At 45.7% G+C, this 24,002-nt stretch overlaps 1 protein-coding gene across 1 annotated transcript in view; it reads right to left on the bottom strand.

Moving 5' to 3' along the window:
• LOC146810669 (zinc-binding protein A33-like) overlaps window positions 1-927 on the bottom strand; it is a 48,623-nt gene extending 47,696 nt beyond the window's left edge. Inside the window, exon 1 of the mRNA XM_085617740.1 lies at window positions 741-927. The gene's annotated coding sequence lies outside the window, so the exon portion shown is untranslated. The remainder of the gene's footprint in view (window positions 1-740) is intronic.
• Between the last annotated feature and the right edge of the window lie 23,075 nt (window positions 928-24,002).

Raw genomic sequence — 24,002 nt, 5'->3', positions numbered from 1 at the left:
CTTATTTCAAGTACATTATAGCCTATGGCACTTGTAAAAATGTGGACATTGTGATGAAATAACCCATTCAACAAACTAAACCAGCCAGGCCCTATATATCCACGCATGTTCAAGATAGACGCATTGTATTAAAATCATCTCATTTAGTATCATAACAATATGGCGCGTTTCAACCAACCATAGACACGAAAAACTACTCTCGCATGGACCTGAGAACAGGAGAGGTCGGCAGCTTTCGCTGCCGATCTTCCACCTCAACCACGAGCTTTGGTGTAGCTAATCCTGATATTTCAGTCACAAACTAACTTGATGGGATTTACAGGCACGTACAGCTAACAGAATAAGTGAAACTCCAAGTCCCCGCATGCAATGTGCAGTCGGCGGGCGGCTTCGACAGGCTGACAGTCACCCTCATGGCACTGAGACAGTATGTTACCGTGCTCCCCTAATCCCAGGTGAACGCGTGGGCGACAGGGGAGCCGCTGTGCCCGTACAGGCTCCGACGCACCCCGAGGAAGAGAAACCGTCGTCCTACCCACCTCTATTTGTTGCCCCGCGGTCCCACCCACGGCCTTGGAGGGGTAACAATTGCCTGCGGGCATGAACTATGACCCCCCCCCCCCTCCCCGGATTGCTAAGGGCACGGGAAGCAAGCGCAACAGCCCACCTGATGAAACAGGGTGGCAAGACTAGATAATTGGGGGTGTGATGGAAGAGGCAGACTGGCGCTCGTGTTTTACCTGTTTAGATCGAGACGACCTCCCCCTTCTCGGATCTCTCTGCTCCCGTGTCCCGATGTAGGTCGCACTAGGTGGAGAGGTAATTATTTCCACCTCCCTGTCGTTTCTGATCGGTTCCTTTCGCTTTACAGAAAATAACAACTTGCAGTTTCCATTTCCAACCAACTCAGAGAGACTGGTGAGTGGCATCAGCAACATCCAATCAGGCTGCGAATCCTCCAGCTCTGCCCCACTTGCTGTCGCGCGCACATACTGTAGTCAGTCACATGGAAGGCTAAACTGCCTGACCTCGAAATAACTTTGGACTGAAAAAGAACCAAAGAGAAAACGGAATGTAAGGGCTGTTTATGTGATAGGAAGCTGTTTATCTGCTAAGAAACGAAACTAGGAACATTATAATATTGATCATTTGCACAGCTGAAACTGAATTGCTCAGCAAATTTTGCTCATTTTATCGATATCAGATGGCAAAGGATGAGCTAGGCACTCAGGGGTCTAAACCTGTGGCCCAAGGGTTCCCAGGGCCGGATTAAACCCTGTAGGTGTCCCTAGTCATTCTAAATGTCGCCCCTTACACCCTCGCAAATTATCTCCTACTGCGTTTTTAATTTTACCAACAATTTTAATAAACCAATTTTATTACACAAAACTAAGCATTAACAATTATCAATGTCATTAAACAAATTTATTTGTGTGGTAAGTTAAGAGACTCCACAAAAGAGATGTATTTCTATATACAAAGTCTCATTTATTGGTTACAGCAACAGCCATCGCAAGGAGCGTCGCACTCTCAGGATCCCGATGAGAACTCACAGCAGTTGATCGAACTCCTAAGAACACACACTCCATGCGGGAGGCGAACAGACCACAGCATGAAGAACATTCTATTAATAACTGTTGGAAAGTGGGTTATTGGTAGGGGCAAATGTAGGTCTGCCACTGGCAATAAGGCCACTATCACATGGTAGGACTCTGCATAGGTCTTAGAAAATTATTCCTATGCTCAACCCTTGGTAACGTGGCTGCGAGCAGGCAGGCTTAACTTTAAAGACAGGTATGTAAAGCATTTAAAACACCAATTCAGTAAATAATTAAGAGAGACCACAAAATAAAAATCCAACACCAATTTATAAAAATGGGTAATATTTTTATCTTTTAAATGACACCAAAACGAAAGAAATCACTGTAGGTAACCAGAGATATGAATTGTTAAAAATTAGTCACTTTCTAGTACTTAGAAACCAATAGTGCCCCTTATAGTCGTTTTGTTTTCTCTGACAGGGACACACCTTTAGAAATTGTTCTGGAGAATATCTCACCACTGTGTTGTGCAGCCTCCTCCAGCAGGCTGGGTCCAGTTAGAACTCCTTCCTAAAGTTCTGCTTGCGGGTCCCAAAGTATCCAACACACAATCCAAGGTTTTGGAATCTCCAAGAGGGTCCTTGAAAGTGTGAAACTTCAATTCCGCAATCTACTTGAACAAAACCCTTACAAATCCACTGGTACTCCAGGCTGGGAATTCTTTGGGGGGATGTCCAGGTGAGCTCTGTTAACCTGTAGCTTGCAGAGAGTCCACTCTTTAGTTCTTTTACAGCAAGGTAGTCCCCAGGGCTGTAGTTTCAGATGGTGCAGTCTTCAGATGGCAGGCCTTAGAGATTGCTCTTCAAAATTCTCAGCATGGTAACATCTTGCTTTCTTAAGTTTCAGGCAGCAGATCTGAGAGGCTCTGCCCCTATCAGATACTTATTCCCAGTTCTCTGGGTCAAGCAGGAGGTCACTGCTGACCAATAGGAGCAGGGTAACTCCTCAAAGATATGACCACATCCTGTAGAGTGAGGCATTATTTTGTCCCAGAGTGCATCACATCTTCCAAATCCATAATGGCTGATTTTCCAGCAAGGAGGTAAGAGCTGGCTAAACACACCCCTAGGATGGCTAATTTACTTAGCCTCTCCCCCCTGCATCTGCTCATACCTTCCTTAATCCTACCATCTGCCTAAGGTGCGAAGTTCAGAGTTGTAAATGACACTGTTCTCTGCTCTCCTCTTTGAAGAACATAGTTTACGACTCCTCCCCCTGGCCTGGCATTCCTATGGAACAGCACACTGCCCTGCCAGCAGAGCTGGTTAACCCCAGGTGCTCTTTATCACCTCTACAAGGCAGCCTGGCTAATCCACTTAACTCTGACCAATCAGGGCAGACCACTGGAAGGCTGAATTTGGACTTACAATCAAGAAAGTCTTATAACTTTTTGTATGTACCCTTTAGGAGAAATTCTACAATATGATATTGTTCGATTTATTAATACCATTCTAGGAAGTCTTTGAATGGCCTTTCTAGCCCTCTCCTATCAAGAGTTATTAATAAATAACTTCCTACCATGTGAACCTATGTAACAGGGGATTTGCAATGGGAAAAATGACTTGGGCCATTTTTCCAGCACCAGGACTTACAAAAACATATTTTATTAGTACTTGTTTTATATCTACAGGAACCCCATGTGCAACTAGGGGAGACTTTAGGGGTTCTGAATCTGTAGAAATATTACAGATCCTCCCTCCACAGTGCTCGTAGCATCAAGAGTCGAATTTGAGGAGCATTTTACCACAATGTGGGGAGTGAAATGTGAAATTTCACTTAACCCAGGGCATATAAAACTCATTTTATAAGGGGGAACCTTATAAATCTCTGAACCCCACCCCTGGGACACCTAGGGGAGACCCTTAAGTGCACCAAACCCCAAAGTCGAGTTTGGACACAATTTACTTTTTAAAAGCAGTCCTAGCACCCAGGGCTGCTTTTAAACTGACCTCAGGCTTCAGCAGTGCATACATGCAAGCGCAAAAAGAGCTGCTGGCCTCTAAACTGCCAGTCCCCAGGGTACTAGGGACTTCTAGGTAGTTTCAATCCCCCTGCCCTATTATATACTAGGGGCTTTTAGGGTAGGTCATGCCAATCACAGGAGTACCCCATCATACCATTGTGTACCCTAGTGTACGTAGGTGTTTTAACTGTATTCTAATGTGTCTCTTTCAGCATAGCACTGGCCCTGGGCCTGGTTAGGCAGAGCCCAGGGTCAGTCAGAGTCAGTTACCACCAGTATCATTCAGCAAAAAGTTGAGGGGTGCCCAGGGCACAGGATGATTTTGCAACAATAACATATTAAATACAAACCCATTACATCACCTCCCCCTTAACACAAACGAAAACAAAGTAGCGATCAGTATGTAACAAAATCCTTAAACCTGGAAGGAAGTCTTTTACAACGACACCTCTGTGCAGAATTGCCCACATTACCATCCACCGTACCCTGAACCTGTTCCACAGCTGACGGACTTACATTCTCACTCCTGAACCCAGTCTGTTCTTGATCATGCAACCAATGTGTCCACTCAAGATCATGCTTATTCCTTGAGACTTTCTTGCCTCTAATCACTTCTGCTTGATCCTTCCTCAACTTAACTAACTGCCTTTTGTTCCACCAACCTCTGCCTTTCAAAAATCCTGCACCTTTACAGACCTTACAGAGAAGAACTGGATCCGAAAATACAGATTCAACTTTTTTAACCTTGAATGGTTTTTTAAACAAAACCCAGTCCCCTTCAGCAATTTCCACATCACCAAGAAAACCTTTCCTGACGAATCTTTTCTTCATATCTGACTGTTTCTCCTTGACTACTTTAGCCATGCCACAAGAGTCAACACCAACAGATAACTCACTCTCCAGCCATGACAGTAACAAAGTAGAGATAGCCTTTCTACCCCTTAGTAACTCAAAGGGGGTGAATCCAGTGGCAAGGTGTGGAGAGGTATTGTAATTCCACACCTTTTCTTCCAAAAATGCTCCAACATCGAGACCAGCAGCCAGGGCCGTTTGAATGCCTTCTTTAAGGACTTTATTGCCCTGTTCCACCAGACCATTGGAAGCCGGGGAATACATGGCCACTTTCAAATGTTTGATATTGTGAGTTTCCAAAAAATTACACATTCTATCTGACACTAAGTGAGTTCCATTATCTGTCTCTAAAGACCTAGGTGTTCCTTCCTACAAAAACACTCTTTTAAAAAAATGAATGGTATTATCAGTGTTAGGAGAATCTACAAATTTGTAATACATCCATTTTTAATGGTAGCCCACTGCCAAAATCAAGTACCTTAACTCTTCCGCCGAAACAATATAAGGACCAGAAAAATCCAGGTCAACTTTATCGCAAGGTTTCCCCAGAAACTCGGTGGGATGCAAAGGTAACTTAGAAAGTTTCCAGTGCTTGTCTGAAAGCAAACTTTCTTCACAACCATCCACTAGACTTCTAACCTGAGCTTCCAAAGCAGGCCACCAGTAATGTTGTTTTATTTTCATGCATGTTTTTGTCACCCAAATGCCCCTCATGAGTGACTCTAATAATAGAGATTCTTAGACTAACAGGAGGGACGAATTTATCCCCTCTTTGCACAAAGCCATCCTTAACTGAAAGTTCACCAGCCACTAATGCAAAATTCCTTAATTCCCCATTAAATTTATTACTTCTGGCCATTTTCCAGTGGAAAATTCCACCACCTTAGAAAGAACAACATCATTTGAGTAAGCAATCTATTAATCTGCTTCTGAAATAATTGGACTACAATTTTCAACTGCATCCAGGTCAGCAACACACTCTACCTCCTCCTCATTAAAGTCCTCTTCATCATCCTTTTCCATCAACATTCTAGACAGGTAGTCGGCACGAACATTTTTGCCCCCCTGAATGTGTTTCATATCAAAGTTATACTCTCGCAAGTTTGTTACCAAATGAGTCAACCTAGCCGACATAGTATTATTAGAGACTTTGCTGAAAATAAAAGTGAGAGGCTTGTGGTCTGTAAAAATGTCAAACTTGCGACCCCAAATATACATTTAGGGGCCGATTCACAGAACTAACTTAAGACAAAATCCTAAACTTCCTACTTTTGGTATTCACAGAAGTTAGGATTTTGTCTTAAGTTTGTCTTAAGACAAACTTAAGACTGACTTAAGACAGACTTAAGACAAACTTAAGACAGACTTAAGACAGACTTAAGACAGACTTAAGACAAACTTAAGACAAAATCCTAACTTCTGTGAATACCGAAAGTAGTAAGTTTAGGATTTTGTCTTAAGTTAGTTCTGTGAATCGGGCCTGTAGGAACCTGGGGTCACCAGGCCCTATAGGCGGTAGCGTGGCGCGAGCCGGTCGGGCAACCAGAGGGCTATGTGTTAAGCAACCATACACCACACGCTTCTCATGGACTAGAGTCACACACAATAAGGGACGCCACACCGTTCAAATTATGCAAATACTTCAAGTTTATCCAAGTATAGCTGGTCAGATGCAGTTCAGGAAGTAACAAGGTAATACATGAATCATAATACCATTGTGACATTACATTCGACACTCTGGGTGATATCTATGCAGTGCCTAACCTTGTTCTAGCGCCGTGCGCGCTTATGTAAAGTCTTTCCCTGAACCGGCCGTCTAACTAAGCGTAATACTTGAAAGGGGACACATTGGGTTCACTAACATGGCGCCTGTAGAACTGAGCGCTCCTCGTGATCAAGGGCCCCTAGTACTGTGAAGCAAGGCATATAAACATAGCGCTACGCGCAATCAGTTGCATGTGGATACGTTTGCGTAGAACATTTAATACATCGCGTGACTCGTAATCAGTCGCATGTCATTACCTTTGAGCAGAGCATATAACACAGTGCGCTACTCGCATTCCTGGGCATGTAACTACTTTCGAGCAGAGCATATAACACCATGCGCTACTCTCATTCCTTGGCATGTAATTACTTTCGAGCAGAACATGTAACACAGTGCGCTACTCGCATTCCTTGGCATGTAATTACTTTCGAGCAGAGCATATAACACAATGCGCTACTCGCATTCCTTGGCATATAGTTACTTTCGAGCAGAACATGTAACACAGTGCGCTACTCGCATTCCTTGGCATGTAATTACTTTAGAACAGAGCATAGAACACAATGCGCTACTCGCATTCCTTGGCATATAGTTACTTTCGAGCAGAGCATATAACACAGTGCGCTACTCGCATTCCTTGGCATGTAATTTCTTTTGAGCAGTGCATATAACACATGGGGTTACTCGCCGTCCCGGTCTCTCCGGCTGAGGAAGCAGAGTCGGTGGCGTGAAGCGCCACACGGGAGTAATGTTAGTCAGTACTGTGAACGGCTTCCAGCGGGGAAGATTACTGGACTTGAGGAGCGAGTCCCTATGCTCCGGTGCAGTTCACAGAGCACCGCGCTCAGTAACACAGGAGGGGGGCCACGGACAGGATCCCTCGGCGGGGTCTCTCCGTCGCGCAGGCAGGGGAGGGGATTCCCACGGAGGGGACAACCCGGGCCAAGTGCGGTGTGGTTTCCAGACCAGCAGGGGGCGCACCAGGGGGGATCTCGGCCTCCGGGCTTACCTCCGTCTCGGCGTCAGCAGGCGTCCGTCCTCACGACGATGGGGGAACTCGGCCCCGACCTTGCGCACCTCCTCACACAGATGTGACGGCAGCGTCGGGGCCCCGGTCTTCTCCTGGGCCTCGCGACACAGCAGGGCACTTCTCCAGGGCCTCGCGACACAGCAGGGCACTTCTCCAGGGCCTCGCGACACAGCAGGGCACTTCTCCAGGCCTCCAGGCCGCGGCGGTGAGTGCGCTGGCTTCGTCGTCGCAGGGGGGGGCTCAAGTTAAGGATGGGGGTAAAGTGCTCAGCGGCGCACGCTGCCGGGGGTCCCAGACCAGGGCAGGGAGCGCGGGGGTCACAGCGCTAGTACCTGGTCGATCCCCGGTGGCTTGGCAATCGGTTTAGCAATTAGTTCAATAGGTTAGCTTGGACACGCAGTCTCAGCTCTGGCATTCAAGGCTTACAGCTCGCTCTTGTCATGCAGTCTCAGTTCTTAAAGTTAGGTTTCAGTTCTCAGTTGACAGATGAAGTCTTTTGGCGCAGATGTATCTGGCGCCCTTAAGGGGTTCTGTTACAGGGGTAGGGATGGAGAGGGCGACTAGGTCCTTCCTAGTCAGGCTGGCAGAGAGTCTCTGGGTCCTCCTACTACTGGGCAAGATCAGTGGGATTCACAGGGCACCTCACTCACTTAAGAGGCAGTACCTAAATCCTGTCACTCTCAGAGGCATAAGTCCCTGGCTAGGCCCTACCGCCTACACTCCTGGTGGATTCTTCCAGCTCTGCTTCACCCCAATGGCCAACTCACCACAAAAGTTTCCCTCCCACTCTTAAGTAGCCCTAGGTCAGGTGACCTCTAGCCAAGGCGGCAAAAGTAAAACCCCACCTCCCTTCTAGAAGGTTCCAGCATCTTCCAGGAGCTTCCCCACTCTACCTATGGGACAAAAAGGCGGGCTGGTGTCGCAACATTGTTGTGGGTCCCAGCCAGCTCCTGGCAGCTAGGGTGCTACTATGAAAAACGACCACCCTGCAGTAGCAGGGGTCTGTGGCAGCCATCTTGGGCGAAGTAAGCACCTGCACCGTAACATTACAAAAACGACAAAAATGAGGGAAAAAGGGCCAAGTCCAACAGGGCCCTTAGAATTTTTTCAGCCATTCAAACACAGGCTAAAGTCTCGTGCTCAATGGTGCTCTAATTTTGCTCGAAGCGTTTGAGAGATCTCGATGCGAACGCCACAGTTTGCTCCTTGCCATTCACTCTTTGACTGAGGACAGCCCCCAGGCCATTCGTACTTGCATCAACCGTGATTATAGAAGGACAATCATCATGAAAAGCATGCAAAGCTTGCGAAGAGACAATCAACTCTTTTACTTTCTCAAACACTCCATCCAGTTCATGAGACCATATACATTTTTGTCCCTTCTTGAGTAAAACGCGAAGAGGCTCCAGAACTTGAGCATAATTACCCACAAATCTAGTGTAATGCTTTGCAAGCCCCAAGAAAGAGCACAGGGCATCTTTATCACCAGGTAGTTTAGCTTCTTTTAGGGCCCTGATAACAGAACATTTAGGTTTGATACCTTTGTCAGATACAGTATGACCCAGATACTCCAGCTCTCTCACTACAAATGTACACTTATCAGCTCTTTACAGTCATGTCATGGTCCCCAAGGGCAGACAGTACCCTCCTCAACAAATTATAATGCTCAATTGCATATTTCGAAAAAAATCAGGATATCGTCTAAATAGGCTTGCACACCTATAATGTATAATGCCCTTAAACACCATATCCATTATCCTCTGGAATACACTAGCAGCAGATGCTAGGACTAAGGGAAGCCTCGGGAACTTATACGCACCAAAAGATGTAACGAACGTCGTCAGTTCCTGAGACTCCCTTTTCAGAGGAATCTGATGATAGGCAGATTTAAGGTCGATGAGAGAAAACCATTTGGCTCCCCCCTAAATTAGCCAGACGTTCATGACTTTTTGGTAGCGGATGGCAATCGCTCAAAATGTTCTTATTTAGGCCCCTCAAGTCCGCACAAAGCCTAATCTCCCCAGTTTTCTTACGTGCGATAACTATGGAGTCCCACCCATTGCGAAGATTCTGTAGGTTGAATGATACCTTAAGCACATAAATCATCGAGCATGACTCTTAACTCTTCTCTCGCACTTAAAGGTACAGGCCTGACCTTGTGAATCACAGGTTGTGCATTAGGTAACAACCTAATTTTATGTTTGAAACCTTTCACACAACCCACTTGATCTTTGAACACAGGTTTAATTTCATCCAGCAAGTTTTTAAAATCCACATCCGTCTCACCCACACTACACACAGAGGTTTCTTTAACCCTAACTGGGTTATCTTCGCCAGGCGCTAAATACAGACCCATTTTTGCCAGATCTTTCCAGCCCACAATGTTCTTCCCCTTCTCAGCTACATGCACTTTAGTAACAATATTGCAGCCCAAGTCCTATACATTAGATATGAAAAAACCCAACATGTCAATGTCCTTTTCTCCGAAGGCTTTCGGGTTCACATTTGTATGGGATAAAGAAACCTTTTTACCCCATTTCTCAAAAAAGTAAGAATCACAAAGAATTGTTATTGGCGATCCATAGTCAGCCAAAACTTTGGTTTCCACTCTATCAATTAAAGCGTCACAAAAAAGGCCTTTAGCTTCCAAAAGGTCATTCTTATAATCCAAAGTTAAAAGTAAATTGGCAAAAGACTCAGTACATGAATCCACTTCGACGTTCACATTGTTCACTTGAATTGGCCTCTTCTGACCCTTGCAAAGTTTCTGAAAATGACCCACCTTTTTGCAAATAGAACAACATTACCCAAAGCCGGGCAGCCAGGAAAATTGCCAATGTGGAACTTTGAACCGCATCTATAACAATAAGGTTGGCCTTTCCTATGTACTAGATTTTTAGACTTATCTTTTACACCCACAGCAAGCAAACTTTCTTCAGAGGCTGCTTCTTGATCAGAAACTAGATTAACTTTTGCCGGAGCTCCTGCTTGCATGGCCTTAGTGGAGATAACAGATCTCTCAATGCTTAAAGCTAGGTCAATTACTTCAGAGAGGGGATGATATTTACAGCTCAGAATCCTTTCCTTTTGTGAGACGCACAATTAAAAACAAATTGCTCCCTGATGAAATCATCCAGTAAAGGCCCAATCCCGCAAGTTGTAACCAGGACCCTCAAAGCTGATATATATTCTTCCATTTTGTCCTCCTCACCCTGTTTGCATTTGTAAAATGTGTGCCTTTCAAGCATTATATTAGGTGGTTCAGAGAACTTCTTCTTAAGTCTTGCGATTGCCTTTAAATAGACGTTCCAAAGCCTGTCACCAGATTGGCCAGCTGGCGGAGGAATTGGAGGCAAACTGTCAATGTGCTGCTTGGCCCAGACTACCAAAAAGAAGAGCAAACTTGCGAGCAGGAGAATACTCTGTTGCGTCAATTGCAACCAAGTGATTTTCAAATAAACGAAACCACTCTATCCAGGGCATGCACGGCGTACCAGGTTTTCCAAGAAATGGAGGAGGTTGTGTGATCTGATGAGGAGTGGCCAGAGTCAAAATGCCCCCTTATATTATATTTATTATTATTTTTCTATTTTTTTTAAAAAACAATAAATATATAAATAAATATAAATATAATATTGATAATAATCAAAAATGTGAATTCAACTGCCTTAGATATAATATAAAGTTGCTTAGAAAAATTGTACAGCAAAAACAATAAGGTGTGTGTATCACCGGATATGCTTATTAAATAGCACCGTGAAACACGAAGAAACCAATAAATGTGAGCGTGTCACAGAGATCCAGGTGTGTCAGATGAATTAACTAAGAATACAATGACTCGAATAGCCGATTTCAGAAAAGACAAGGACTGAAAGGTGTGCGCATCACCGCTGTAGGAGAGTAGGGTCTGCTATCCTATGGTCACCCCAAATTTTTGCTTTTGCTTCACTGGTTTTATGACTTAGTGTGGCTGTGGGCCTGCTAATCAGACCCACAGCCCTGCTGCTCTCTCTCTAAACTGATGCCAATGCACACTAGGTGCATTACCAATTGGAACTGGTTCACCTTATTGGACCCTGTAACAGTGTACCCCAGGTACCCAGGGCATAGGTGTATCCAGGGGCTGCAGCATGTATTATGCCACCCCTGGCCTGGCCTCACTATTTGACACAACTGGCTGATCACTCAGCTGGGGTAAGTTGGTGTAATCACCTCTTACTTAGATATAGTATATCTATATCTAACATATATGGACACATGGTAACCTATCAGCCACTCCTATGGCAGGCCTTAACAATCCTGGAGGCAGAGTGCTTGGTTTCATGTGAGATGGTGCTCTGGCATGAGCTGAGCCTGTCTGCAGCTTTCGGAACAACGTCCTTTAGCTGTTTCATGATATTGCCATACCATATACTCTTAAGTGCATTATGTACCTCGCGGTCAAATGCTAACTTTGGTTTGGCTTTATCAAAACATGTCGAGTAAGGTGTCATACAATTTGGAATACTACCCCCTCGCCAGTTCTGGCGACGGGGGTAGCATTCCACCCTTCTAGAGGGACACGACATGTACCCAACCTAAAGTTAAACAGAGCCTCAGCATCACAAAAGATGCTGCCACCACAGACACAAGTCTGCCCTCCTGCTGCTGGGAGTCCTTCCAGCTTGGAGGTGTGGACAAAGGGTTTCCTGTCAGGGGAGGTGCTTGCACCACCCCAGACAGGATTTTGTGTAGTGGGTTAGGGAGGGCTGAATAGATTGAGACATGCCTGGGGTACACAAGGTGTCCCTGTGCATATGCCAGTTCAAACCGGAGCTGGGGCTCTCCAGCCCCAGTCCTGGCGCGAAACTGGACAAAGGAAAGGGGGTGTAAGCACCCCCCTTCCTGGTCCCACCCAGAGGAGGGACCTAGCAGGTAATCCGGCCCCTAGATTTGGAATAAGAGTAGGATCTGTGTCCCAAGACTTCAGATCATCGTGATGTTCGACTTAAATAAGAAGAACTACTGGACTTCGACGTTCTGCTGCACAGAAGACTGAAGTGAATCTCCCTTGTGGCCAAGGAGTGACCACCCTGTGAATACAGGCACCATCCAGCAACTCGACGACTGCTTTGCCGCCGCCTCCCGCTGGAGACCGAGCCCAAAGCCCGACAAGACCCAGACTCCCAGACATCTCTGAGCCAGATCCACAGTCCCTGCAAAGAAGAGACCCGTGGAGGCACCGAGAGACGTGGGACCGGCCATCTTGAAACGTCCACGAGAAGCTGACTGCGCAGCACCTGAGGCATCCTCAATGCTGTGCTTTGGGCCCTGAGAAGCCCCAACACCGAGCAGCATTTGCACCAAAGATCAGCCCTCCAGCATCCACGAGATCTGCGTGGGGCCCTTTTTTGCTTTCTGCCACTCGACGTGTCATCCCAGTTACTGGCCCGTTGGCTAGTGGCCATCTTGGCGACGAAATCTACAAACAACACCGCTGGTCTGGTTGCTCCAGACTGGCCCTTGCTCCTGTGAAAAGGAGCAGCCCCACTGACCTTGCTGGTTAGAGCACCAAGCTTTTATCGACTCCTGTGTGGCTTGCATTAGCCAAGGCCTGTTTGCTCCAATCGAGAAGCCGACACCGCCATCAGCTAGAGCCTTCGTGGGACAGCTCGTGAGTGACTCCTGGTCATCGTTGATCCCTTCACTTCCACGTGGCTGCGGAGACAAGCTTCCCTTCTTCACCTGTTGGCACCCGACATCGCCTGGTTCCTTCCTGGTTCCACGCCGGTCACTGGCTAGTGACTGTGAACACTGTCCCCTCTGCTTACAGGTCGTCTACACTTCAGATCCACCCTTGGATCCACCCGAACTCTTCCTGCCTGGCCGCCTGCGGCATCTTCCTCTTCAGGCTCCATAGACCTGCACGACGAAATCCGACGAACTTTGACACCTATGCACCCGCTTCCTGTGGGTGAGGTAACGCTGGCACTCCGGTGCTCCTGTGTAGAGAAACATCTCTAGTGTCTAGGTTTCAAGTTGCTAGGTTCTAGTCCATCCGGAAGGTTCCTTTTTCTTTAACTTTGTGACTTTTACGCACCCATTGAAATCAATAGGCGCACACGTGCAGGCGCGGTGCGTCCATTGGGGCGTGGGGGCGTACCCCCCCCGCCCGCGCCCGCGCCCGCAGCTCCCTCCTAACTCCCTCCTCTGTGAACGTCAGTCAGCATGACGTCGGACCGTGGGCGGTCCGGCATCATGTTGACTGACATCATTGTCAGACGCCTTTGGGAAAGGCAGCACAAGTGCGCATGAGTGGGCATGGAGCGTAATTTTTACTCCGTGCCCAGTCATGCGTACTTGTGTTTTTGCGGCCTTGCGCATGCCCATTAGGAGCCCCTCGGTCTCCTAATGGGCAGGCGGCGGGCGAGGAGTAGGCGGTGCCGTCAGCCAATCCTGGCGCTGCTGCAGCGCCAGGATTGGCTGAGGGCCGGGTTGCAGTCACTTGCGTCACGTGGTGTTCCGGACCGTTTGAAGGGGCAGAGAGGCGCCAACGCGGACCAGGAGAAGAGGCGGTCAGGTAAGTGTTTTTTAATTTGAGTTACTTTTAGGGTGGTTTGGCTGGGTTGGGGTTGGTCAGGAGGTTTGGCTGGATTTGGTTTGGATTTGTTTGGTTTGGTGTTGGGAAGGTTTTCCAGTGGTTTGGCAAAATTCGATCGAGATTTGGCTGATTTTGGGGTGTTTTTGCGTGTTTGCTGACGATACAAAACACAATCGCGTTTGTATCCGGGACTACTTCATTGTTACAGCAAGAAAAGTTATACATTTATGTTGACGGCAATCGGTGTACACGTGGGAACCAATCTGAACATGTTTAGGTCAGTGTCATTTGAGGCTTCGCAGGTTTTCCTTTCAGAGGCATGTGTCGGTGGAGGTTTGTGGGTGGTGGCCTGCAGGTTTTCTGTTATTGGAGGCTTGCAGGTTTTCGGTCACTAACAGAGGTGGCTCGCAGCTGCAGGCATCGTTGGCAAATAGGATGGCTACCTTAGAAGCTGCCAATGAGTGTGGATTGGAGTGTCCATCTTCCATGATATCTCCCTGACACTCCTCTGTAAGATTGTGGAATTATGAATGTATAATGCAAGGATGAAAGTGAGTCAGAAATCTGAAATTAAATGTAGACAGTAGAAGGCTCTACCCCGCATATTAAGTTTCTAACCAAATACTGAGCATTTGTAGAGTGGGCTTATATGGTCTTATAATCCATTCACCAAGAGACATGACAAAGACACCATTACAACTCCACTCTTAATTGTGATTCGGCTGGTAACAGGACTACAGAAATTATGAATAATGTGGGACGCCGTATCCCGGATATTTCCATCCCCAGACATTTCACCTCCTCAGAGCAGGTGAAATGTACAGGTGAAGAACTGGGAATAACGAGCAGGCATCTGTTCGGAAACATTTAGTCCAACATGTTATTTCTCAGGAAACATCTCATAATGGCTTTATATTCCCCCAACCTGGGTGCTTGAATACCAATGCCGTATTCCTACATGAGTCATAATAATCGATGCGGTTTGAGGATTCCTGTTCCTTGTGCTGTTGAAGGGGCGGCTGGTGACATTTGAAAATGGCGGGATATGTACTTAGCTGGGATCAGAGTTGGGAAGGTCTAATTTTGATTGCAAGTGTTTTGAAGAAAATCCATGGAGGGGAAGGGGTGTTTTGGTCCTAGTTTGAGAGTGCGTTTTGACGCGACTTTGTTACGGGGCACTTTTACGCCCCGCCATTTTCAAATGTCACCAGCCGCCCCTGCACACGTGTAACTTTTCACACTGCACACGCATCCTGTGGGCCTCCTGGTCACTAACTACAGTTAGCTCCTTGTCGTCCCAGCGATTCCCAAGGCCCTAGGCCTTCTTTCCTTTGTATTGGTGGTTCTTATACCACTATTTTAGTATATGGTTTAGCTGGCCACCTGGCCCATCCATAATTGTGCAACTTTTGTATATTTAAACACTGCCTTGTTGTAACGAATGTGCTTCTGTGCTCATAAAGAGTAAAGGGGATACTTTTAAGTAAATAAATAAATATATATTTTGAATATATATCTGTGTGGTGTCCTTTCATTTGATATTCAAGGAGGTTACATATGGTAAAACAGCTGGCTTCACATGCCCTCAAGAGTTTAGCCTGCAGACTGCACTGTCCACGCTACCACTAGGATAGCTGGTCTATCAAGGTTGACTTCAACCACCACCATAAGGGTTGTTTGGCATGGTACAAGGTGATCACTAGAATTAGTGTGCAGCATATACCAGGCCAACTTCTCACAACCGCAATGCGCAAACAGCTGTTCTCCGAAGTACCATGGGTGTGTGCATCACCGCGATGTACGAACAGCTGACTCCCACCTCTTCGTAGTACAAGGCCTGTACCCAAGCCAAGATGGCCGCCATGCATCTTAATGTAGAGTCAGCGTGCTACGTAAAGCATCTGATGTTAGACCCAGCAGCTTTGCATAGAGAGTTCCAATCGCGCGCTGACCATGGAACCTTCAATTCTGCGCGAGCAAGCGCGTGAGCCCCCTACGGTCAAGGACAACAACCAGGTCCAAATGCGCCAAAATGAATAAAATTGGATCCTACCGGACCTCCTCTAGCACAGGTTCCGGTTGTAGACACTGAACGTCGGAGAAGTAGTGACGAGTACCGCGTGGGTTTCTTCTGGTGGCTGAAGCTGCTCCTGCTCGTCGCCGAATGTGGTAAATTAAGAGACTCCACAAAAGAGATGTATTTCCATATACAAAGTCTAATTTATTGGTTACAGCAACAGCCACCGCAAGGAGCGTCGCACTCTCAGGATCCCGATTAGAACTGACAGCAGTTGATCGAACTCCTAAGAACGCACACTCCCAAGCTTGAGGTGAACAGGACACAGCATGAAGAACATTCTATTAATAACATATTAAATACAAACCCATTAATTTTTTTAATTTTTTATAAACATTCAAACCTTTAAATATTCACTTTCCTCAATTTGTTTGTGGTGAAATCTTTCAGGATATCTTGGAAGTCTACCTTGTGCAAGATGTGGTATTCAGTGGAGTCTTTAATGTACATTTTTGTTTCTTTGAGTTGATTCATTTTATTATATCTTTTGGAAACAATTTAAGAAACCTTGATTGTAATTTTCTTTCAAGATCACATCAATATGAGCCATTGTTGTGGGGCCCCTAAAAGGAGTGGGGCCTATAGGCCGTAGCCTACTTTGCCTATTTGTTAATCCAGAACTGTGGGTTCCACTGTATTTTTTGATTTTTTGCAGCATCACTTGAAATCAATGCATTTAATTAGTAACTTCAATTTTATATTTCCTTAGAAAACATAAAAAAGAATGCACATACTTGCTAAATAAGTGAAAATAACCATAAGGAGAAATGCATTTCACATGGAATAAAGTATGTGAAGTGCTTACGCATGCATGTCAAAAGACCTGATTTAGACTCCCTAATTTTTAGCAAACAAATGACTTTCTTTTAGCTGCCTCTTGCCTAAAATTGCCTCTGCTTCAATAGAAGTCAATTAGGAAAATACATTCCTCTGATTTTTTGGGGGGAGGGAAAGCTCTCACTTTCCTATTCTAAAATGTTGGCATGTATGTTTACGGTTCTAATAAATACATATAACAGTTCCCAAAACATTGCTCATCTGGTGTCTTCACAGAGGCCATAGCCATAGATTGAACGGGCATTGAATCTGTACCTCCCTTCACCCTTCCTGAGCAGTTTCCATTATCTGTACCTCCCTTCACCCTTCCTGAGCAGTTTCCATTCCTGCTTATTGTTAGTGTGTGTGTGTGTGTGTGTGTGAAGCTTGCAGTGCTGGTCAGTGTGTGGTGCAAACACTTGAGGGCAATGAGAGAAGCTGGCTCACAGTATCAATGGGAGAATGTGGCACTTGTCCATAGTATGGGAAGCTGACTTTGGTGGCAGTGAGACAAGCCTGCACTGTTGGGAAATATCAGAAGCTCATGCTGGTGGGTAGTGGGACAGGCTAGTACTAGCATGCAAGGTGAGCATATGGTGCTGGTGGGAAGTGGGAGAAGGTGGCAATTTTTAGCAGTCTGGAAAGCTGGTACTGGAGCCCAGTGTACTAATGCAGCACCTCCTTGCAGTGTGAGAAACTAGCACTTGTAGGCAGTCTGTGAAGCTCACTATGATTGGCTGTGTGGGAAGCCAAAGAGTCTGACATAAATGTGCTTTTGCGTCCAAACAAAGGCATGCAAAGAAAGGCCCACAGAAAGGCTGTTTGAATGCCTTGGCACATTAAAGCCAGACCTACAGACTTTGACAGGCACAATACCATCAGCCATTTTAAAAACAGCTGTTATGAGACAAGCATTGGCATAGCCAGTAGGTCTCGCCTTCGGGGAACTTTTAAGTGTTTAGCAGAGCTGTTGGCTTTCCCAATGTCTTTATTCTATGTTGTAGAGCAGTGTGGCTGCTGTATAGCATGTTAAAAAGTTATAATAGAAAAGTGTTATAAGCATTTTTGTTACATTATATATAACCATGAAGACATTATGTACAACTGAACGACCCTATTTAAAACAAGCATTGGCATAGCCAATAGGTCTCACCTTTGGGACCTTATGTGTTTAGCCAGAACTTTTGGCTACGTTGTAGAGCATTGTGGCTGCTGTGCATTATGTTGAAAAGTTATAATAAAAAGTGTTAAGCATTTTTTTTACCTTTACACAAACCAAGACAACATTATATACAACTGAACAACCTGATTAAAAAAAAGATTTTAACATAAAAAATGTCTTCTAGTTTTTTCTTGTACTTGCACTGCTGGCAACTTCTTCCTGCCTGTTCTCATGCTTGTTTGTTATAAAAATGTTTGTTATGGGGGAGCGGGACATAAATAACAGGGGAGTGGAGGTTGGAAAACAGTAATTTAATTAGAACACGAGCATCGGACGGACAGTAGGGGAGAATCAACAGATGCCAGATTCCGAGGGCAGACTGACGTGATGCTTAGGTGACATTTGGGTGATGCTTAAGTGATGCTTAGGTGGTGCGCTGATGCAAAATGGTGGTGATGAGTGATGTTTGGTGCTCAGGTGGTGCCACTATATTGTGTTGATTGTAGGTACGTTGTGAATTGTGGAGTTGTGGAGTTGAAATATGTTGTTTGATGTGTAATTATGTTGTGTGTATTGGAAATGTGTGGAGTTGAATTGTGTGGCCTGGAACTGTGGTGTTGATTGAAATAATGCATAGTAAAATTGTGTCATGGTGTGGAGTGCATTTATGTTGACTGGTGGTATGTGGTATAGAGTGCATTTATGTGGAGTGCATTTATGTTGCATTGAATAGAGTGTAATTATGTGACATGTAATTATGTGGTACTGAGTGGTATTATGTTGAGTGTATTATGTTGCAATGAGCAGAGAGTAAATTTGAGGCGTGTAATTATGTGGTACTGAATGGTATTATATGGAGTGTATTTATGTTGCATTTGGTAGAGTATAATTATGTGGCGTGTAATTATGTGGCACTGAGTGATATTATGTGGAGTATATTTATGTTGCATTGATTATAGTGTAATTATGTGGCTTGTAATTATGTGGTACTGAGTGGTATGTTGGGTGTATTTATGTTGCATTGAGTAGAGTTTAATTATACGGTGTGTAACTATGTCACACTGAGTGGTATTATGTGGAGTGTATTTATGTTGCATTGAGTAGAGTGAAATTATGTGGCGTGTAATTATGTGGCACAGTGTTAATATGTGGAGTGTATTTATGTTGCATTGAATAGAGTGTAATTATGTGACGTGTAATTATGTGGTACTGAGTGGTATTATGTGGAGTGTATTTATGTTGCATTGAGTAGAGTGTAATTATGTGGTGTGTAATTATGTGGCACTGAGTGTTATTATGTGGAGTGTATTTATTTTGAATTGAATAGAGTGTAATTGTAACATGTGATTATGTGCTACTGAGTGGTACTATGTGGAGTGTATTTATGTTGCATTGAGTAGAGTTCAATTACGTGGTGTGTAATTATATGGTACTGAGTGGTATTATGTGGATTGTATTTATATTGCATTGAGTAGAGTGCTGATATATTTAAAATATGTGTATAGTTGATTTCCTAATATTTAAATGTTGCTGTGCGTTAGAAAAAACCCGAGATGCTACAACCGTTCCTTTACCCCAGCAGGATTGTCACCCAGGTCACTTTTACAAAATTCTCTCACTTTGCAGTCAGATAAATTATAAATACACTCCAGTCTCAGAATAAGCAGTAATTTAGCACAAGATTTAGCCTGATATTTGATCTTTGCATTTGAACGCAGCCGAGACAAGAAATTCACAATATTGCAGCACCCCTGCTTCCAGCGCCCATGATTGACAAAAACCGCAGTAAACGAGATAAGCACAGAGCAAAGAGGGAAACCTGCCATAACCATTCGAGATGAAACTGGAGGAGGTGGATGGGGGGAGTGTCAACTATCAAAAAGGAAGGGGGCTTCGTGCAGCTAAGGGCCATGTTAGATGCTTTTATAAAGAGAATATTCAGATTCGGCGAACCCCTTTTGATGTGCGCCCCTTAATTCACCCAGACTACAGATTGCAACCTGCAAAAATTGGGGTGTTTAATCAGACAAAAGCATGTCCCCCCGCCCCTCACGGAAAGGTTGGGGCCTTTATGTGCGCAGGGTCCTGCGTTACTCCCCTGCTAAAGTTTTTCTCAATCCCAGGGCCGCTGCATATACTGCTCACGTAATAGTCTTATTCTAAATTACGGGTGGATCTCGGACTTTGGATAAAAAGATACATCTGTGTTCCAACCTCCATCGTGATTGTGATGCTCTGTCGCTGATGCTCCATCAACAATGATGTCATTAGCTACTGTCATGGTGACTTTCAATGATTCTTTCCCATTTGTTTGTGTATCCTGGAGTATAAATTTCCAAAACATTCTTTGTTAGTTTTCACCAAATTTAGCAGCCACATAGAATGCTCAGGGGCGAACTCCCCCAAAAAGTGGAACCGGGTGCAGCATGTACTTACTATCTCTGTTTTCACATTGGCACTCAACAGTTCTAAACTTCTGAAGTTTCACTAAGGAGCTCTTTAAAAGCTTCTTCTCCTCGTAATTTGGACGGAATGAACTCTGTTAAGATGAGCCGGGCGCACACTTCCTGGGCCACATTGTGCTGAGCCCAATTCCAAAAGCGACGACGTTATTCTAAAGTTAAATCCGCGACCTGTCCAGTTTATAACTTTGGGCGTTATTGAATTGCTGTTAATGGAGGTCTGGCCGGGCTTGCACTATCATCATACACATTTGTAAATATAAGGCGGATGCCGATAGACAGTTCACTGTTCGTTTACAACAAGCAGTACTCTCTCCTTTGTTTAATGAAGCTGTGCCTGAGAAGGCTCTCGTGACCTTTTCGCCCATCCCCTGCACTTTGAGTTAGCCAACATTGCGGATTGATTTGTTCCCCTCCGCCACGTTACTAGCTAGCCTTTATCACGTAAGTAGGCCACGTAGGCACTGTTGTAGCAAGGATGCATGCCCTACACCCTAATGCAAACAAGGAAATTGGGTCCCGTAAAACCCTTTCAGAATACTGAAATGTCGATGTTTGGTTCACAGAGCCCCATCGGTGCCACTGCACATGCTGGCTGCACTGAGGAGAGCTACGTCCCTGCATGCAGGAGCGTCTTTGGCGCGCGCTTTTATTACTTTTCGGCAGACTGGAAAAACACTTTCATCTAACCACTTGCTGAACTGAGGTAGCACAGCAGCAATGTATACTCTGCCCTCTACGCTGCCAGCGAAGGGGCCTGTTCTGACGGAAGCTGGTAGCTGTGGCACTTCGCATCGGAGTCTGCAGAGCGAGGGCATTGCCATCCATGTTTTTCTGCGGATGGCACACATTTGAGAATGCAAGCATTTCAGATTAGGATTCTAGTACATGCAGCTTCGAAGCGCTGCATGGGTTTTACAGTATAAATTAACAAACAAGAACGTGTAATTAAGGGGGGGCTGAAGTTCGAAGTCCCCGTCCTCGAGATATTATGATGACAGATGACATCATGTGACTTAAAGTACAGGGTTAAATTCCCTCACTCACACTAGGAATGGAGAAAGCAATGACATCACTCCCAGCAGGCCATGAGCTCTCTGCATTACCAGGATCAGCAATCACTGACATCAGTATGAAGTGCAGCATGAAGCAGTGTCGATCATCTTAAAAAATGTTGTACCCTGCAATCTCAGTTTCAGAAATTGTAACCACATCTCAAGCAAATAGTTCCTGAACTCCCAAAAAGGAGGTTACATGATGTGTCGCCGATTAAACTGCTGTTATTCGCTAATTGTCCACGGAAACATAAAACAAAACAAGCCCGGCCACGCGGCAGCGAAAGTGAAAGCGGCCCTTGGAAACATGATACAGAACAGATGGCACCCTGCGCGCCCCTGATTGCTCCTGCAAGCTGTAGGCCGCTACACACACGAGTATTATTAAAGTCTGGAGTGATTCCAAGAGGCTATCTCCTAGAGTTGCGCATGCGCGCTGCACTAGGCTCAACCTAAAAGTATTAACATAAAAAATTGGCAACTTCTTCCTGCCTGTTCTAAAGCTTGCTTATTACAGCTTTTTTTGTTATGGGGGACATAAACACCGGGAAGGTTGAGATTGGGAAATAGTACCTGAATTACAATACAAGCAGCGGACGGACTGTAGGGGACAATCAACAGATACCAGATTCCGAGGGCAGACTGAGGTGGTGCTGAGTGATGCTGAGGGGGTGGTGGGCTGATGTGGAGGTGATGGTGAATGATACTCAAGTGATGCAGAGTGATGCTGAGTTAGTGTTGAGGTGGTGGTATGCTGGTGCGGAGGTGATTCTCAGGTGATGCTGAGTGTTACTGAGGTGGTGCTGAGTGATGCTGTGGTGCTGAGTCAAGCTGAGGTGGTGGTGGTGCTGCACTGGTGCTCAGGTGATGCTGAGCTGGTGCTCAGGTGGCGCTGAGTTGGTGTGGTGCTGAGGTGATGCTGCACTGATGCTTAGGTGGTGCTGCACTGATGCTGAAGTGGTGCTGAATTGCTGCTGAGGTGGAGCTGCGCTGGTGCTGATGTGGGGCTGATCTGGTGGTGGTGCACTGATGCAGATGCTGTGCTGTGCTGATGCTGAGATGGTGCTGTGCTGATGTTGAGGTGGTCCTGTGCTGGTGGTGCTGCACTGATGCTGAGTTGGTGCTGCACTGGTGGAGGTGCACTAATAAGGAAGTAGTGCTGTGCTGATCTGAGATGGTGCTGTGCAGATGCTGAGGTGGTGCTGTGGCAGAGGTCAGGTGATGCTGAGTAATACTGAGGTGGTGCTGAGTGATGCTGCACTAGTGGTGGGGCACTGATGAGGAGCCAATACTGCGTTGATACTGAAATGGTGCTGTGCTGATGCTGAGGTGGGGCTGTGGTGGGGCTCAGGTAATACTGAGTACTGAGGTACTGAGTAATACTGATGTGGTGCTGAGTGATGCAGAGGTGGTGCTGTGCTGATGCTGAGATAGCGCTGTGCTGATGCTGAGGTGGTGCTGCACTGATAATGAGATGGTGCTGCACTGATGCAGTGCTGGTGCTGAGGTGGTGCTGCGCTAATGTTGAGGTGGTGCTGCGCTGATGCTATCATGGGGTGCACTGGTGCTGAGTTGGTGCTGTTTAGGTGGTGGTGCATTGATGCAGAGGTGGTGCAATGCTAATGCTGAGGTGGTGCTGTGGTGGTGTTGAGTGATGCTGAGGCGATGCGCTGGTGCTGAGGTGGTGCTGAGTGATGCTGTGCTAGCGCTGAGTGATGCAATGCGGGTGCTGCGCTGATGCAGTGGTTCTGCACTGATGCTGAGGTTGTGCTGCACTGTTAGTGAGGCAGTGCTGCATCTTTTGCATAGGTGGTGCAGCGCTTGTGCTGAGGTGGTGTGCTGGTGTTGAGGTGGTGCTGTACTGGGACTGAGTGATGCTGAGGTTGTGCTGTGCTGGTGTTTAGGTGCTACTGAATGATGCTCAGGTGGTGCTGCAGTGGTGCTGCTGAAGTGGTGCTGAGTGACGATGACTGGTGCTGAAGTGGTACTGCGCTGATGCTGAGGTGGTGCTGCGGTGGTGATGAGGTGGTGTTGCACTGTCTACTTTCAGGACATATTGTTAAGTAACCTCACATTACATGCCGCGTTTGGAGAGCACGAGTAGGCATCCCTTGATGTTATTTTTTTATTTCACCAGTGATTGAAAGAAAGCATCAAAAGTTGAAAGCGTGCAACTTAAAGCTGCTTCCATTTTCATAAAATGGAGCATTAACAGCATACCTCTTTAATCATATCAAAATAATCACGCTGTCAAAAGCACAAGGTAAATGGGTTGATCGTACTGGCGGCCGTCTTCTTAAGCTACACTTCCATTATGTAAGTATATTATTTAAGGTTTGGACATTTGAGCTAATGAAACCTAAATATTATAGGATGGAAAACAACATAGCCTCCGACTGAAAAGGCACTTGTGAAACCAAAGAAAGTGGAAAACAAGATAAGGACATGATTTTCAGCCTTCGCCTGAGTGCGTTCGGAAAGCCAAACAAGTCGAGGCAAAAGAAAAAGTAGTACAATGAAGCTCACATATATGGCCAATAGTGAAATGATCCATGTAACAGGGCCAGTCTCCAGGGCATGACCAAAACAGCAAAAGGGGGGACAAATGTGAACTATTCACCACCAAAAATGAAGGAATTGTA

Source organism: Triturus cristatus, chromosome 7 (genome assembly GCF_964204655.1).
Source record: "Triturus cristatus chromosome 7, aTriCri1.1, whole genome shotgun sequence".
NCBI lineage: Eukaryota > Metazoa > Chordata > Amphibia > Caudata > Salamandridae > Triturus > Triturus cristatus.
Note: the sequence above shows the minus strand (reverse complement) of the source record. Positions and strands in the feature narration are given on the sequence as shown.